Source organism: Rhinolophus hipposideros (genome assembly GCF_964194185.1).
Source record: "Rhinolophus hipposideros genome assembly, chromosome: 12".
Lineage (NCBI taxonomy): Eukaryota > Metazoa > Chordata > Mammalia > Chiroptera > Rhinolophidae > Rhinolophus > Rhinolophus hipposideros.
The window spans coordinates 76,520,634-76,540,426 of record NC_138058.1 but is presented as its reverse complement, the minus strand read 5'-3'; the positions used below and the strand labels follow the sequence as shown (position 1 = coordinate 76,540,426).

The following is a 19,793-nucleotide window of genomic DNA, read 5'->3' as shown; positions in this document are numbered from 1 at the left end:
GTGGGCTGGTAGCATCTGATTTCAAGACCATAGATGAGAAGTGAGGAACTTAAGGTTTTCGCAGCCAAGATCTCACAAGAATCAGAAGAGGCAGCTGGCGGCACAAACCCTCGCTGCCGGGCTGTGAGCACCAACACATCTACACACTGCAGACACATCCCACGTGAGCTCATGTGCAACCTGTACTGATGTGTCCAGAGAAGGACGTGGCCGAGTCTCCCGGATCACATTACTGGTCTGCCTCATTTAATAAACATCCTCCTTACATAACATGGAAATGGCTCGCACGGTGTGACACGCACAACGAAGCTGATGTCAGGTGACTCTAAGTGAGAGCCCTGGAAATGCCTTCCTCTGTGTAGACGAAGCCCCAGACGGTACGACCTGAAGAGTGAGGTCAAGACTGCTGGGTCACACAGCCAGGGAGGCCGCCCTCTGGCTGCAGACAGAATGAGTAGAGGCTCTGGAGTGGTGTGTGCTCGGAGGATCCCACTCGGGCAAGTTCTGTCTCCTGGACAGGGAGCAGCACCAATGGGGAAGCATAAGCTCCGTGTCCCCATCATAAGAAGTCCAGTGCAATTAACACACGGTCTGTGTCTCCCATGCTGCAGGTGTTGACAGCTCCTTTAAGGTACCATGTTGTAGGACGGGAGAGCAGACACACTCTCCTGAAAAGGCTGGCCTTGCTGCGATCACATAACCCAGCGAGCCCAGTGAGCCTTTCTGAACCCCCAAAATGCTGTGTGCAGCAGTGTCATCGGTGAATGGGTTTGCTCCAGCCGCATCTCCAGGCAGCAGCCAGGCCCTCTGGTGAGCCCATGTCTGAGCCTGCGATGTGTGTGACTCGTGGCATGCAAGCACATGACTGCAGGATCTAAGTGCATGCGTGGAAACAAGCTTTCGTACTGATGGCAGTGAGGGGCTCTCCAAGAGCCAAGCGCTGCCGGAGATGCGCCTGACCCACCGCGTTTCCGAAGGCGGATTGTGGAAAGGATGGACTCTGAGGGAAAACAGGAGATGAGCCAAGAGCTAGTACTCCATTGCTGCCACGTCCCCCGGGAGTGACGTGTGCCTTTATGGTCCCCCTTTCCTGCCTGCTCCCACTTGGGTTTGGATCCAGCCTGTTCACTTTCCCGCTTCTGCCTTTGCTTTCTGACTGGGTTGTTTCCTCTCCTTACCACTGAGAACTAGAACAATAGCCTGGTCTCCCTCCTCCTCTCTCTCTCCCCCAGGAACGTAGCTCTTCTGAGGCCTACTAAGGATTTTCACTATCAGTAGCTTTTTGATAGTTTCATCCCATTACCCATCCTTCCTATTTTTAGATCCTGTCGTGATAGAGACAAAGCCTGTGCTCTGTTAGCCAAGGACAGAAGGAAACGTGTTCATCGCATCAAGGGCATTTCACCCAAGCGCCATGGAAGGCTTGGCAGGACGTGTGGGACACTGAGAAGTGGGGTCAGGGGAGCCTGCGGTCACAGCAGGCTGAGAGGAAGGAGAAGAGGATGAGAAGAGTAATAGAGAGAGAAGAGCATTTCTGGGCTACTTGGTGAATTAGCTAATGGTTGAGGGGCCATTGTTTGCAAAGAATGAATGAACCAGAGGAAACACATTGTGGTGGCTGGGGCATTGAGAAGAAAAACGAAAGAATGGATTAGTAATGAACTTGGAACTTGAGAAATTACTTATATTTTTACATCAGTAAAATATCATCATAAATAATGATGTATTACTTATACATAATTACTTTCAGGGCAGACATGTACGAAGGGTTTATATTCTACTTTTGCAGTCTTCAACACAGCAATGAAGAAAAGGTGAGGGAGGAGTAGTTTTTTTTAATCATTGTCTTTGGCACAGCAACAATATTTGTATAAAAAACAAAGCTGATAAAACTCAGCACATTATTTTCCAAAAATCTCAGTTGATACGGAAATGAAACTGGAAATTGAGCGCCGTTGATGGCTCGCAGGCCATTTGCACATGGCCTTGGCTGCACTAGCTGTCTTCACTGCTGGGAGACGCTTACAGCAGTCACGTCAGCATGAGCTCTCTGGGGAGGGCCTGTAGCTCGGCAGAAATAATGCCGAGCTAATTTCAGTGGGAGCTGAAAGGAGACAAAAAAATCTGACATTCAGAATAAGGCTGATGTAAGCATGTTTTAGATTTATAAATTTGTTCAAAATAAATTTGGGGGCAAGTTAGGAATTGTGTGAGAAGGTGGAAGGCTGGACTTCTTTCCTCTAAGAGCCAATGTGGGAAAAGACCCTATCAGACGTCACGGCAGGTCTCACAGTGACCTGTGGAACGGGGAAGACTTGTTTACTGCCATGGAAGGACAGAGGGGTATGGGTTCTTAACACGGTTTTGAACCAAATAAATGAGAAGTAATATTTATATTTGTACTTTTAGAGATAGTGTACATTCTCTGAGCCACGCTTAAACTTGGTCTTACACAGAAGGGTGAGCTATGATGCATTGCATAATTACATAATTGTATAAACATGCTTGGGCTCAGCCCCCTCTGAGTCACAGCTCATCATATGTTTAGCTCTCTAATACCCCTCTCTCTGGGGAAAAATAAGACAATCCGCTACTTGCACGTAAAGATTTCCAGAGCAAAGAAGAAATGCCTATTCCTATTATTTTCTTACATATTTTAAACTGTTTCATGAGAACTCTTGTGAAATTATTGTTGAATATCACAAGAGTAAATGTCTTTAATATTTTTGTGAATCATCCCATAATAACAATATAACCCTAGATTGTCGTCATTAGATCATAAAATGAAATGACACGTATTTTGGAAAACTCTTTTAAAAGCAAACTGTTAATAGTTTCCAAAATGGAACCGCTACCCACCTATCTACATGCACACGTTCCCAGAGGCCACTAGAAGTCGTGCATAGGCCATGGGCGACAGAATAAGCAACCCTGTACTGTCGAATGTCACTTGATAATGACGATTCAGAGCATCGTGTTTATTTACTTACTAATGTAACACTTACTATGGTTATATTAATATAGAGTGCCTTCTCTTTCTCCTCACATATCTGAATTAACTAATTTTCAAGGATAGGTCCGACCGCACCTGCTTCCAATGGCCTCCTGCCCTATAGGAACCACATGTTCCTTCATGTTCTTATCACACATACTCTGCACCATGAGAGCAGGCAACCACCCAAGAACACACAATGCTTTTTCTGGTGCCTTGACTGCCCACGAGATTTTTTCATTTGTTTGTTGCTACGTACATTCCCGCGTACTCAACCAGATTTTCAGTTCCTACAGGCAAGGAGGGTATCTCATACCCAGCTGAACACTTGTCCCACAGACATTCCATAAGTAAAGTGCTGGGTCATCTTAAAAACCGTCGTCATCAACCAAAGCAAGCACCAAATTATAGACAAGGAGCGTCACCAATTTCATTCTCACTCAATAACTTTCATTTGGGGGGCTGGTTTTCTTAGAGAGCACACTATATCTTTAATGACCTATATATCTTCAGCAGGCAGGCTGCTTTGTTTTGTTGTGATGATGGAGATAATAAAAGTACCTACAGTCCTATAGATTCCTGTGGGCTTTACAGGATACAATCCGTGAGTAATACCCTCAATGTAGTGTGTTTGTTAACTAAGTATTGCGTGTTACTATTTTTGCTATCATGGTGTTATCCTGACAGTCTACCCTCATTGGTTTCTAAATATAATATATAAGTAGTTTGTATAAAAGAGAATGAGGGTACTTGTCACTTAAATGTTACCGAACTTCTGATCTTCCAAAAGGAGGGTTTTACAAGCTGGTCCATCTTTACATCCCACTTTCAATCAGAATTAGAAATAGCCAAATTGAATGTCTTAAGTGTACTCGTATCTGTTATTGTCTGTGAGTGTCCTCTCTTTTTCATCTTTTCCCTGCACTTTTCACTCTTTCATTTCTGTCTCCCCATTACCCCGGTGGGTGCACGCAGCTACCTTTCTCTTATCACCCCTCTCCAATGCTCTTGCTGTGAGAGCACTTCCCAATACCTAAAAGTTTCGCATTTGGCATTTTGAGCTCTTCAAAGAGTTGATTGTTTCATGGAATAATACATATCTTCATTTACATTTTCCCAAAGGCGCATCCTTGCCACCAGCAACCTGGAAAGGCCTCTGGGACTCAGGTGAGAAGCCTGTGTCTCAGGTGTTCACAGAGAGATGTCCAACTTCAGCCGTGGACTTGACTTCTCTGTCTTACTTCCCTTCCATACGATGGGCTAACATTCTTCTCTACTTTACGGGGATAATTTGAGGACACTATTCAGCTCGCCCTTTTGAAATGATGAAGAGTACGTACCACTGGTTAGTGTGGAAAAAACTCGGTGGTTATTTGTACCCACGAGATCTTGTTTGTCATTTTGGGTGCTTTTATACCAGAAGTGGAACATGGATTGCATAATGGATTTTAACTGCTAAAAATGTATAATAGATTTTAACAGCTAAAAATTTTAGCCACTAGAACTTTCTATTAACTTTTCAGACCCTGGCTGTTATTACTATCTAAATACTGCTTCCTGAAGAGCAGGTGAAACAAAGCCAGTGGGGCTATTTCTTTAAGCATCAAGCTTAGTGATGCCAGTTACATACACTTCATCTGCCTCCATCATGGCCGGTTGAGACGATCTGCTGTAATCAGACTGAGTCGGCAGAAACGAAGCAGCCATACTAGAGCCATCAGAGCACACAGAGTTTTGTGACTTCTACAGGATAACTCACCCACTGTAGTTGCCATAATAGAATACTTGCCTAAAGTAAACTAAAATCAGAGTCACAAAATTGATAAAATCAAAAGAGAAAGGAGCTTAAGGGGAAGTTACTTTTCGGCTACACGTTAGAGTTTCACACAACTAGGTGACCAAGAAGCCTTGGATTAGATGAATTCCATGTCACTTCAGCTGCCCTTAGAGATACTGGATTAGACCCATTAATCAAAAGTAGCACCTCCTCTAAATTCTGCAGGCTGTTGGTGTCAGGCCTGCCTCCCGCTCTTCTCTGTAGCAACAACCCACTGCACGGAGCCCCACCAGTGCACAGTAATAGCTGTGCAGGGCAGGGCTCCATGGAATGGCAGGCACAGAGTCATATATTGTGAGAACTAGGAGAAGCAATGGAGCTCGGTCCCCTCAATCAAGCCAGGACACTGAGACATGGAGAGCTGAAGTGGCTCATTCAGTCACGCCCAAATTGTAAGGAGAGCTGAGGGAAGATGAGCATCCTTCCACCCAGAACACTTTCACGTGGGTGCCCTGTCACTGTCTGTTAGCTGTGGATGAAGAATGTCACTTAGAAAATAAAACAGACTGAAAAAAGGAGAAGATGACTAAAATGTGCAATATTATGTGAAAATTCCCTTTGGAAGTTGACAAGAAAGAGATGGTTCCCAGCAGCACTGGTCATTTTTAACATGCGAGGGAATTACTCGGAAACTTACAACTCACGTACAGTGTATGTGACGTAAGCAAACCAGTCAGAGCGTTTCTGGCTCTGGAAGAGCCCCCCAAGTCAGCAAAAGGACTCAGACATGCTATTCCCGGTCTTGTCCTGCATAACTGAACACTCAGGAGCAGGTGCAAGCAGGAAAGCGAATGCAGGTTGAAAAGGGAGTCAGTGGGGCCATGTGGGCATGTCCCCAGCCAGGGGCACTGACGTGGGAGGAAGGGCAGGAGACAGGGCGAGGTGTGGAGGTGCTGCACTGCCCACATCACCCATTTCCTACTGCCCAGGGCCCAGTCAGCATCCCTAAGACCTCAGTAACACTCTGAAGCTAAAACGAATGACTCCGTCAGCACGTGCTGGCTTTTGAATACGTAAAGCACCAAATGGAAAATATCACTGGCTGCACTCCTCCTCATGATATTCTGGGTGGGTGATATCCACGACTTGGAATATTTATCACAGGCTGAGTATTTTCCAACTTATTCAAAGTGTAATATCCATGAAATGTTACGTATTAAAAATGAGAAGTTACCTGGAACCTCACACATTTGGTGGTCTTCCCCATCTGACCCCTTGGGTCAGATACCATTATGATCATTAAGTTTAAAACTAGATGAGCAGGTGGCAGAGCCCAACTGTAAACAGGTGTGTTAACGTATCCCTCAAGGACAGACACAGAATTTCTTGGCTTGCCCTGTGGATGTGGGTCTCTAAGGGAAAAGGATTGTTTTTGAGCTAACAAAACCCCAGTAACAGCACATTAGCTATAAGAAAAAAAAAAAAAAAAAGGAAAACATTTGGACCATTCTTGTTCTCAGGGCTATGAAAGGAACCATAAAAGATATTGGTAGATTCAAAATACAAATGTCATGGAAAATTCCAAGATTGATTCAATACCAAATGTGCCACATGAACCAAAGAACACAAAATATCAAATTTGTCTGAAATTTATCTGAGCAAACTGTTAAGATTTTCTTTCCTTTTATATACAAGTTCCTAGTATCAACCAGCACTTTTTACTTTATGAAATCTCAGACTTTCATTTTTAAGCAAAGACATGCAGCTTTTTGATGCCTGAACTACTTAAATTTCCAGACACCAAGAGAATATAAAATGCTAATTATGATCTAACTTTTACAGGATTTAGTTGTAAAATTCTTCGTTCTAAATAGTTATGTATGTTCAGGCAGGTCCGACTCCATGGAAATGTGGCAGAGTCATGAGGATGGTGTGAAATGCATGAGCAGTGTCTAGTCTGAATTCTCCTCTCCTCTTCCCTCTGCTGTGCCCCAGCCACTGGTGAGTCCGGGAATGATGACGTGTTAGCTGCATCAAGGACAGCTGCTGATGTCACAGAGCAAAGTTGGGGGGGGGGGGGAGAGGGACCCAGGGCTTCTTCCTGTTTGCTTGGGAGGCTGGCTCCTAGGATTGAAGGCTTAGCCATGTCGTCCTCAAATGTTTTGTTGTTGACCTCTCCGGGATCAACAGCTTTGAAATTTTCAGAAATTGCAAAACAGACACCTGACATTTGCTAACACTCCTTCCTCATAGTAGCGTTTTGTTTACCGTCTCATGCATTCTCGGGCATGCAGCCTTGTTTCAGTTGCAAACACATACCATAAGGGGACGGCAAACGTGTACATACAGAAACGATGAATGAATGAGGGGTCACTATCAGAAGCCTCAAAAGTTGGAAACTTCAGCTCTAGGTTCTGTAAGAAGGTGATAAACACAAATCATATATTTAATTAATTGGAAAAATATGAGTAAATAATGCCATGTAATTGAGAGCTAATTTTCAGAATGATCACCTGGATCCCTGAAGTAGTAATCACTCAAGAAAGGGACATCAATGTTTATACTACTCTTATTAAGTCAGAAATAGTTTAATCTATTTCCAAATGTATGCAAGGACAGGTAGGTCTAGAGGAATTTGTCAGTACCCTTTACCAGAAATAAATATATATTTTAAAATAAGCCTATACTTACATACAATCCATGAATATATATAACACATAACACATATTATATGTGTATAACATCTAAAATATTAACTATATTATATATATATTTATTTATAGATTATATGTACATATATAGTGATTATATGTGGATATACATACATCCTGACTCATTGTGGGGCAAAAATTATTGTCAGTTCTGTCTCTTTGGCCCTGCACACTGTAGGGGCTCAGCACTTGCATGTTGTGTGACATGTTCACTTAACGTGCTAAGAATGGAGTAGCGCTGAGTTTAAGAAGCCATGCCTTTAATTTTCGTTACTGACTTTGATATTTTTTATTCTAGTAGAAGATGGTGAGGGGAGCCCCTGGGCTTCCTGTCACTGCTACTGCCTCCAGCCAAGCTGTTACCAAACTCTTCTAAAAGGCAGAATCCAAACATAATTAATAAATCTGCAAGTAGGGTCCCAGGGAAGGAGAACAAAAGAGAGAATCACAACGCAGCAGCTGAGAGGCCCACGGAGGAGGCATGCCCTGATCTTGAACCCTGAGTGGTCCCGGACGCGCAGTGGTCAAAGCTTCTTTGGTATGGTAGGCTTGGGGAAGTGCTCATGGCACGTGAGGGTGGCCAGGGTTAAATTTCTAACGTGACACTGGCCACAGCAACACTACAATGAGGCCTACAATGATATCCCTCTGGTAATATACTCCACGCCCTGAAAAGAGCCAGTGAAGAAAGGAATTTCCCTTAGAAAAAATAAAAAGCAAGACCAAAATCAGTTACTCTTGAAGATAAACTGCACAGCCCTATCTGGCACGTACCACCGTTCACTACAACTACCGGACCTGAGGCCAAACCCAGATCCAAATCCAGAAAATGTAAACAGCTATTACCTATCACACTGACCACCGAGGAAGCAGCACAGCACAAGCTCATACATCCAGTGGCCCTACACAGCCAGAGTGCAGGCGATGTGCTTCCTGCAGGAAGCCAAGTCATCTGGATGGAGCTGCCACCACGGCCACGTGCACGTGCCCCAGGATCATTTCATCCATGCCGCCCGTTAGCCTTGTAATGATTCCCCCCTTTCCTGCAACTGGTGATGAGCCATCCTTTCCTGACCAGACGAAGAAACAGCTGGGTGGATGCCAAAGGACCACACATCCGTGGTCTTCCATCCCTTTTTAATCAACTTCCTAATTTAAAAAATGCCATGCTGGCATGAGGTACGAAGGGAATAGGCTTGGGGTATTTCACAAAGTTGCGTCCCCTAATCCTGGGCTTGTTGAGAATCTGTGCTCTTACAGCTGTTTATGACTTTTCCTGGTGCAGATAGAATCAATTTGCTTGCGCCCGGCCCTCAAGCCGTATTAAATTTATCCTGAAGGAAACTGGTTTCTGAAAAGCTCTTGCCCACACGCATCAGGCAGGCGGGCGTTTCAGGGAAGCAGAGGGCCCACTGGCAGATGTAGCACTGACTTCTGAGTGTTCACAACCTCGCAGACAGCTCCAGAGCAGACCTGATTTGATGGCTCTCTATGGGGTGCCCTGCAGACTCGATTATTTCCACAGCCAGTCTGGCTAGCATTGTTCCATGGCGACAGTGCTCTGTGCTCCCAGCTTCTGTTCAGATGGCATAGGCTGGTGGGATACACGTACCAGGGTGGGGAGACAGGGACGTAAAGCCAGTCCCTAAAATCTGTCCATCAGTTTCAGGGTTGAGTGACGTGGTGGCCTCTGGAATCAAGAGGTAATGCTGACTCTCAACAAACCGTTCTGTCGGGTGCCCTTAAAACACACTGAGTCTAGGCTGAGATAACAGCATGAAGACCCTACCCAACACAGGGTTTCAGCTAGAAGCCCCCTACTGAAAATCTCTGTCATGTGCTAAAATGAGCCCCCTCCCCCGTAACTCACAAATCCATGAGTTGTCTGATTTAGAGACCTAAGACTGACATTCCACACTTAAAAATATCTCAAGCAGATGTCCAATAATCTTGAGGTAATTTTCTTTAAAACAATTTGAGTGCTCTAGCTAAGCAATCAGACTTTAGTCAAAGCAGTCAGTGTGTAATATTGAGTCATGAAGTTCCTTTCAATGATATCAATGAGGGTACAAATGTAGCAAAGGCAGGCTTACATGGTACACATATCAACCCAATGGCTGAAACATCATCGGCTCACACACAACACTTTCACTTGGCATCTTAAAAACACATGTATACATGCACTCACAAAACCTTTAAAGAGATTAATTGTAGTCCTCCCAACAGTGCAAAAATACATCATAGTACAGCATTGTAAAGAAATAAGTTCAAGTGACCTTTGGAAAGACGAATGTTTACACCCATCTTCATTCACAATCAACGGGCAGTCTGCTAAGGAATGATGCACCATGGCACACAGACCTTCCTGAGACGGGAGCTTCCCGTCTGCCCACTACCCTTTCCCCAGTGAAACCGAACAGTGCCTGATTTCAGACTAATATTTTAGCATCTCACTGATTGCCTACAAAAATTTTCTATGAAAGTTTTCTGTTTTCTTTTCCTTTCCCAAGTTGAGCTTGAACCCTAGAGCTCAACCTGAAAAAAAAAAAATTCCCTTAGAAATCATATTTTCAGTCAGGTAGACATCATCATATTTGTAACTCTGGGAACTTTCATTGTCTTTGAAAGCAACCCCTTCTCAACTCAATAGTGCCTGAGAGCTAATGTGACAGATAGTGGCATAAAGTAACTCTGTCAAGTGGAAACTAATGTGACATAATTTTGGCCCTTAAAAAATAAGCTGGGCTATACCTCTGAGAGGCAGGCAGGCACAAAGAGAGCCTGTGGTAGGTAACAGACCAGTGTTGTCTCCTCTTGTAGCCTCGCAATGAGGCTAAAACAATGCTGATATTTTGTCCCGAGAAAGTTACGACCCACCAGAAAACTAAAAGGAGTTATTTTAATCTTAGAAAGCTAGGCTCAACTCTGAAATGAAAGATAGTAATGGAAAACTCATAGCAATATTACTTTTCTCTAGGTACAGTTCATGAATCTCTTTGAGAACATTTTGGTACTTAATATTGTTTGGGGTAAAAAAAAAAATCTCAATTGTTTTCTTATTCTAGTTTACCAGCAAATTTTAAAATAAAATAAAATAAATAAAATTGGCTATATATATATGTACATATATGCATTGATATAAAAATAAAGAATTCACCTATTATGCAAAAAAAAAGCTCAGTGTGAGTGCTCAGAAACTTGAAATATGAGGGGGGAAATTTTCAAAACTAAAGTGTCAAAAGCTTCATATGAAGGATTCATATGTTGTCCAGTATCTTGTGTTTGAGGTTTAGGTTTATTGAAGGTAGGTTTCTTTCTTTTCTTTTGTTTTCTTTTTTTCCTTTTGTGGAAAGGCATAGTTTTTTTTACAAACAGAAGAAATGACCCTCCAAAAAGTTGTATTTTCTGTCAAATATTTACTGTCATTGTGTAAAGCCAACAGCTAAAGTAAACCAACTCTTTAAACAGCCTAAAAATAAAAGTCCACCAAAATCATTAAGTGACCTAAAATATTCAGGAGACTATAGACTGTATTAGAGAATAATAATTTCTATTTGAGTTCTACCTTAAAAGCAGATGAAATAATTAGGTCAGTTAAAATGAAACCCTCACCTTTTAAGGAGGGTAGGAATTACGAGACCAGGATAGATTTATTTATCAGTGAATTCCCCAAGATGGGAGTATATTAACTAAATATTAAATGACCCATATTGCACTAGTACAGTCACAGAATTATATAAGACATGTGTGTCACGGATGACAATAGAAAATTAGGATTCCAGCAGGCTTTATACTTACTTTCCAACTCAGGGGACTGATTTGTCCAAAATAGTCTCCATTTTTCTGACACGAACTGACAGTACCTGAGCTTGTGCTAATTTTTACATTTCCTATCTGGAGATCCTGCAGATCAATAGGAACGTCAGTTCAATTTTCATAATCTCTTGGAAGTTGCTGGTTAAATCAGCCAAAATCTTCCTCCAGCTAGGAAAAATATATACCAGTCAAAACTAATTATGTCTGGTCTTTCATTGAAACAACATTTGCTAATTTTACTGGTCTGGATACACTGCTCCAGAAAATATTAATTAAACACAGTGAATAATGGCTGCTGTACATTTCTGAAAACAATCATCTCTAAACAGTTCATTTCCCCTTCAGACACCGGCGCAGGAAGATGGATGAAGCACTGCTCCAAACCAGCAGCAGACGACTATTCTTTTGTTACTGACCATTCGGAGTGGAACTTTGCTGCACTTTAGGGAGTGGAGCTAAGGCTTCGGGAACAACAAGAGGATCAGGACACATTTACCTGGTGGCCACAGCAACACAAAGTCGTGGGTGTCAAGTGCGGGCGGCTGCAGCCGGCGGGCTCAGCTGGGCCAGCGCCCGGCAGCCGTCCTTCCCCCGGCAGCCACCCTGCCTTCCATCTTGGGGACTCACCCAGGAAATGCTCCAACCTGCTCCACGACCACAAAACTCTTCTGATGCTTTCCAACGCCCACCATTTGTTCTCCATTCATCCAATCAACTTCCCAGGGCACATCTTCTCTCTACTGGCGCTCAGACACCGGGCCACTTCTCATCTGTATGCTAATTATTTTGCCACATGGACAAAAGTAATAATGCTTTCCGACAGGAAACTAACAGGCCCGAAGTCGAGGATGGAAATTAATAAGTTGACACCACTAAACGCCAGGGAAGATGGGCATGCGTGCTGGAGGCAGAGGAGCCCCCACTGCCGGGCAGCCAGAGGTGGGCTGCGCCCCCGCCCCGTGTGCAGCAGGCAGGGCTCCCGGGGAGGCCACGTCGCTGCAGAGAGACACCAGGAGCACACGGCTGACTTACCCTGTCTCGCGCTGCATCCTCTAAGCTCTGCAGAACACATCCATACCCCCGAGTCCCAGCCTGGGGGGGCTTTGTCGCTGAGCCAGATGTTTTCCCAGGCAGAGCTGTGGGTCACACCGGCAATTTCTAACCCTCCTGTCTAGTAGGCTCGCAGCCCGTCAGGCAGGAGTGGGGATGCTGCTGTATGGTTCTTACATTGTAGCACAGGCCCTCAACCTCGACAGCTCAATGTGTATCATGTGCAGTGCCGTATGTAATGTAATAGATGAGAATGAGAAATGCCACAGGCAGGCTGCTAACAGCTACCGGCCAGGCAGCGTGTCTAAAAATACCCCCATCCCTGACGCTGTGGTAAAGTCATTCCCTGGCCAAAGAAACCTCGCAGTCAGCTGCACCTGCAGCGTTTTCCCTGGTACTACTGCTTAGCTCCGAAACAAAACAAAAAGAGGTTCCCAAAGGCGCCTAGCCACTTTTCCGAGAGGAGAGCAGTTACACAAGAGTTAACGCCAGCTGACTCTTAAAGTCTGTTCTGCTTCCCTATGAGCTTCTTGTCTCATTTTCTTTTAAAACAAAAGACATAGAACTATTTCTCTAAGAAAGTTAAAGCATTATCAACCTTTTAGTATTGTTTGGAGAAAAAAATACATCAGAAAGTTTTCTCTCAACAGGCAAGACCAAATTAGATTTCAAAAATACAAAAGGCAACATAGATCTAGGACTTTCATTAGCGTTTTTCCGGTTAAAAAGAAGTGCCAATTTTATAAATGGCTTCTTGAGGCAAGCAATGACTGTTTTACTCCCGTGGTAACTATACCTCGAATTCTGCAAACCTCTCTCTTATAACGCTCACCACCGCGAACGACCACATGAAATCATACAGGCTACTTAGCACCTCCCACCCCTCCCCCTGGACACGAGCCTCGAATACACAGACTCCTGTTTAATAACAACTCCAGGCGGCACGCAGACATATCGGTGCCCACAGTGACGTTACACTGAGCAGGAGCTCCGTGGGAGAGAGTCCAGTGCCGGCTCATCTGGACACCAAACCACGCAATTTGAAGAAGTGCTATGATTTGTCATCAAACACGAGCTGAAGACAGGTAGTCAAGGAAACAACTATGTGCTGAAGGACTCAAGAGGTCGGGTGAAATCTTTCAGAAGACAGGGAAGTGGCAACAACCAGAGAAATCCCATGCAACCTTAAAAGAAAAGGAAGAGGTACCTTTATGTGGATGACGAGGTGGCCATCAGGCCACCAGTTCCGCAGTCTGTCCCTGTACACGTGCAGGGCTATTCCTGCCGCGTAGAAACGCTCGCACGTGTTGATTGCCTCTCCCCACACACTGCCACTCCATTCGTCCCCGTGCTCCAAAGGCGTCACTCTGTCAGCCCCCTGTGTCCAGGCTGAGCCTCGGGCAGAGCAGCTGCGGTGACAAACCACTGCGGCCTCTCCACAGCACACAACACTGGCTGTGCTGTCCGTGGGGGCAACGGCACGGGAGTCCCCAGTCACCAGGGACGCCTTCCTCTGGCTTTCAGAGGTGGTTCCTCCAAATCCCGAGGCTCTTGCCTGATGTGCCGAGACCAGACATCCTGGTTACTACAGAGGTGACAATCCCTTCTCACCCAGCTCTGCTGGCTGCCACTGCGGTCTGAGAGCAGCGACACTCTCAGAGACTGTCCTGTACCATTCCATCTTCTCAGAGCACAATACCCCTTACACTTAAACCAAAAGATTTTCCTCTCCCTCCCAACTTCTCCAATAATTGCCACGTGGGGAGTAGGGATTTTCTTTAAAGAGATACATTTTAGGAAAATTTTCTAACAGAACAGCCCAATATAGCAGTGCTTCTCAGTAGTTCCTCACATAATAAATAAGCATTTGTGCATTCTTTCTAGTTTTATAACACCTGGCTTACATTTTCTCTGCCATCCCTGATTACTTCCACAGATACCCTGAGGACTCATTATGATGTCAAAGCTTAAAACAGCATCCTTGTGAAAACAGGCGTAGAAAACTCATCGTGTATGCTTGAACAATGCAGGTGTGAAAGAGACACGGAGAGAAGAGGGAGGCGAAAAGGGACAAACCACAGAGTTCAAGAGAGAGGACTGAAGAGACAGGCAGGGAGAGAGGGAGGAAGGAGAGAGGAGGGAGAGAAGGAGGGAGGAAGGAAAGATGAGAGGGAGGGAGAGAGAAAGAAGGGAGGGAGGGAGGGAGGAAGGGAGAGCACAAAGCACACTTCAAACTGAAACCATGTTGCATTGCAACAGCCTATTTGATGGAAGAATGTACAGCTGCTACCTCGAAATCATCTGATATCAGAAAGATCACATAATAAATTGGTACAAAAATAGACTATTTAGCATTATACCTTATGTAAGTTATGGTCATTACAGGCAATGTTTCTAATTTGTGGGGTACGACAATTTAAAATATTTAATTTTTAATATCAGCCACACATGATATCTGGATGTGATTTACCCCCTACCATTTCAAAATGAAATTTAAAATAATTAAATATATATATTTATAAATATATCATATTACATATATTTACACATATTATATATATACATATATATATATATATATATATATATATATATATATATATACATATTCTTTAAGCTTGTGGTACCTTTTCTCTTTCGTGTATTTGGAATCGCTGTAGACTAATGTAGGTCGAGTGTTGTGGTGAAGAACACAGTGTGATGAAACTTAACTTAGTGAAAAATGTGCTAATCATATTCAAGTTTTTGTTCGAGCTTATCCTCTATTGCTGCTTTCAAAGGAATGCTACATGTTTCTTTTTTGTCCAAAGAAAACACTGATGAAGAGAGCTTTTTCAGAAACTTAAAATAAGAATACTATTGCAATCAAATTATGACTCAAAATAATTGGGTAAGAATTTAGCACAACTGAAGATCTCTCTTTTCGAATCTGCCATTCATGTGCTTGCTGGACAGTGCTCTGGTGAGACTTTGCATCAAAGTAGACTTTATGGCGAAGTACTAGGTGCAGTTGAAAAACTGGTTATTGATTGGAAATTACAGCCATGGGGACATGGAAGGGGACATCCAGCAGAGCCACACTGCAATGTCAGAACAGGGTAGTCATTTCCAAAAGACATCTTTCTAGGCCCTCTTATGCCACTGAGTGGGTTTCAGAACACAAATATTTCAGAGTACATAAAATTTTAAGTTTTTTGAAGTTAAAAACATAGCTACCAAAATACATCATAAGTAAAGTATTTTAGATGATATAGTATGTTTTTTAAAACAATACCTCTCCCTCAAATTAGATTGCCTTACAGGTAGAATTGGAAATCTAGTTTACACATGTGACTTTAAACATATTATTTAGGCCACAAAATGCATATTTCCCAGAAAAGTGATGGCATTTTTTTATCCTACATGTGAAGTATTTCTAAGAGAAAATCAACAAATAATCAGATTATTCACTCCAAATTTTTAATTTTAAGTATGGTTTAACAAATACAAAAACTTTAAAAAGCTTTGAAGTTGCAAAATATTTTTATTTTCCCTAATTGATTGAAAGTTGGCATAGAAAACAGACATACAACACAAGACAGTGAAATAATTAGGTATACTCAGTAGTAAGGTGAGAAATACAACATTTACAAGAGAGTAAAAAATAAGTTAGGTGAAAATATGACAGGAACAATGAAAGCACTACACTGAGGCTCATTCTTGAAAAATACCTCCATTTTCCTAAAATCATGCTGTACTGCTTTTATTACTCAAGAGGAAACTGTGTGCTCCTATTCCTTTAGGAATTTTTGTACACCGCACATACTTAAAATAATAAAGACATTATTATGCCTTTATCCTTGATCTTAGCTTCTAACACAAATTTATGAAATTGGCCTAAGTTTGGCTGGAGGATTCAAGTTTAACTCAAGAGAAGTTGAAATTTATGTTTCATGTATACTTTCTGCCTTACTGGTTCATCTTGATGCTTCTCCTGCTTTTCAGAACTGAGATTTTTATTAATTGCATAAATTTCCATTACATAAAGATTTCCCATTTGAAGAGCATGTCTCCACAGTGTTTACGTATTTTTCAATCACAAGTACACATATCCAAGTATTTTTAATTAAATCATGTTATGTTTGGAAATTTGGAAAGTAGAATAAAAATTTTCCATGCAAAATAGAGATATGGAGATTGCATGTCTTTTCTGCCACCATCTTCAAAACATCCAATTGTGACCATAAAGGCTGCTCCTACTTCTGCCTCAGCGAGGACAGTCATTAAGGTGATGAAAGTGAGCCATTTTCACATTGCCAGTAAACTAGCAGGAAGTCAGTCACTGCTGAACGGAATTGCTATCAGCAGCGGACAGCTCCCGGTGCTGAAAGGGAAAAGGAGAGAAGCCTTGCTCACAATAGCTCACTCAACCAGCCTTTGAAAAATCACAGCAAAACTGAATGAGGTGGCAAGTGCTCAGGCTGAATAGCAGTGTCTGCAGAACAATGGCAGCCAACTCCAAATCCTACGATAATCACATTAATGAGATTAATCAGTGAATTAGCAGCAGTCAAATGTCAGGGAGGCAAGGAAGAAGCCAACCAAGATCGGTAATTAACTTTTTTTGAGGGGGGAGGGGAAAATCAACTGTGCTATCTCCTAGGCTTCTCAGAAGTTGACAATTTTGTTTCACAAATCTAAAGATTATATGTACTGATCAAAAAGCAACAGCATAATTTTACATATTATAATATAGATCCAGGTATCACCTTACTAATGCTTAAAGTGAGATAACTGAATAATCGTCATTAACTATCAGGCTTTTACTGTTGTGAACTTTCTACATGTCAGATTCATACTTAAAATGAAATTACTTCTCTAGTACTCGAGCTAAAATATATTTTTAAAATGGCTGATTAAAAAAGGAAGGATTATATAACCGCTGCTATTGCTTGTGTGACGTCTATGACAATGTGGCAAGAGTTTCAAAAAGTGCCATTAAGTAAAACACTATTATACGAATATATCAACTATGGTCTGTTGTCTTTAATAAAGGAAATGTATTACTACAGTACAATTTTAAGAATTTTAACCAATTGAATTATTGCACTTGAGGTGACAGAATCATTCACTTTCCTTTAGGTCAATTAGAAAAAAAATTAAGTTCCTTTTTTCTAGACTGTGGCACTAAATGGCATGTGTAATATACAATCAGTACTTTGGATTCAAAGTTCTTGAGAGGTGGAAACTTAAAGAAATGCAATGGAACTGTTTTTCCAAAAGGAATATTGTCAAAAACACTTTTTATTCTTAAAATAATCACACTTTTATCTGTATGGAAAACATGCCTTTACATAACTTTTATAAAATTGAACACTCAGAGACTCCCTGATGTCTATAAGGGTGGTAGGAGATACTTTTGTCTTGGAAGTTATTTTTGTCCAGTAAAAAATACAAACACAAACAAAAAAGCTCTTATTATGAAAAATATTTTTACTCTAAGTAAATAAATAACTTAAAATTTTGTAGGTTACATAGTTTTAGTGGTATAGGAAATTGTCATGAGTACATTAATATTTAATTCACTATCAGTGCTCTATATTTTGAATGGCTATCACATGAATATTTACATATATATTTATTGCCTCATTCTGATTTACCTTGAAGTTAAAGTTTGCATTTTGAATTTTTAGTTTATTAATTTAAGTTGCATTATAAGACATATCTCTGTTACAAATGAAATACTGTTTCCTCATGATGAACTTCACACATTTAGGTTATAGTTAAAAATCTTCGAGTTTGTCAAATTAAATGATATAAATTAACTTTCTTATCATTAGGCAAATATCACATTATATTAAGGATATCTAAAGCTTTAACAGCCTTTGTAAGAATGGTACGCTTTATTTGTCATGTCAAGTAATCCAGTAAAGTCTGTGGGAAGTTTTTGTTTCAGTATCTGAATCTTGTCTAAGTATTAGCCATGCAGCAAGTTTTTACAAACAACATCATGGTGAAGGCATGCAACCTAATACCCCTTTTGCTTTCAAAAGGGACTGCTGTGGATTACACACTCTCTAGCCCAGGAACATTTCAGCTACCAGCCATGCTATAAAAATAACTTGGAAAAGGAGCAAACAATAGACGATGCAGCATGAGCCCTGCAACTACAGAAAGACAGACCCTGTCCGCTAAGTCCCACAATCAACCTCACGCAGACCACATACCTCACAAGGTGGACGAGCTCAGTTTGGGGAACTGTGCTGCCCAGATACACGTAAAGCACAGACAAGCCTATCCCAGCACAGGTCGGCAAGGAGATGAGGAATGTGCCTACCACGCAGATGCACAAAGGCGGCTTTTTGTCTTCAGTGAATATTGATATGATAACCCACAGTCCAGGGAGTGAAAAAATTTAAAAGACACCCACCAACAATGAGTGAGAAAGCCAGGGGGCTTCAAGAAGACTGCAGGGAAAGCCCTCTCACGGTTTAGTGTGCAGTAGCTTAGGGAAAAAAAAAATGTCGCCGGGCACGAATGACAAATGCAGCGCGATAGGCTCACGGGCCTGAGGGATCTGTTTTACTTCCACATACATCCCCTAACGCACCCACTCCCACTCATCCTCTCGATACGCTTTTTCTCCACATTTTTTTTCACGAGCTCCAAATCCCCGGCATATGACCTTCTGTTAAATAGATAAAAAAAAAAATTGCTTATCAGTCATGCAAATGAGGCTGAATTCATTTTCCACAACAGATGGCCTCATAGATAATGATGATGGAAGAGAGAAAATTGAATGTGTCTCACAAGGTGGCCATGGCAACCGAGAGCAGAATAATATCAATAATAAGCTCACTGCATAATGAGGTTGTCAATCCCACAAATCAAAGTCTCCAGCTAAATCAGGTATACCACCCCAGCTACTTAGCAGCCCAGGTAAATTTAAAAAAATGTGTGTATATATATATATATATATATACACATATGGCATCTTACAGTGATCATGAAGAAATCTAGAATTTCAAGCCATTCTATGGAAGTGTGTGTGTGTGTGTGTGTGTGTTGAAGGGGTAGGTGGATAATGAAATGACGATGTGACAATTTTTTTTTTCCCTTTCTTTCATTATATTTTCTGTAATGGACTTGGTTTTGTGAAGGATTTTTAAGTAGCCATATTGACATTTGGAACGTGGCAAGCTGAAGCCTTTTCTCTTTCTTCCCGTCCCCGTGCTCTCCCTGTCTGGTGTAGTGTGCTGCATTGATGGCACAGCGGCTCGCCTCAGGCTTCCACCTTGGCTCCCAGGGGGACATCCTGCAAAATGAATCAGCAGCCATCCTGAGCCGCTGATTAAAATGAAAATGGAAGGCACATGTCTGGGCGGAACTGGGGCTCAGCTTTGCTGCCTGTCTGGCAAGCATGCTCAATATAGCTCTTGCTAAGAATGGCTTACAGCCTTTCGTCTTT

At 42.2% G+C, this 19,793-nt stretch overlaps 1 protein-coding gene across 15 annotated transcripts in view; it reads right to left on the bottom strand.

The window, feature by feature from the left end:
• The window catches only part of MYT1L (myelin transcription factor 1 like), a 368,814-nt gene extending 349,922 nt beyond the window's left edge, over nt 1–18,892 (bottom strand). For 3 of the 15 annotated variants that reach the window (XM_081068002.1, XM_081067988.1, XM_081068003.1), the window contains exon 1: nt 12,329–12,637. The gene's annotated coding sequence lies outside the window, so the exon portion shown is untranslated. The other 12 variants (XM_081067992.1, XM_081067991.1, XM_081067995.1 and 9 more) reach the window with 9 other exon arrangements.
• Between the last annotated feature and the right edge of the window lie 901 nt (nt 18,893–19,793).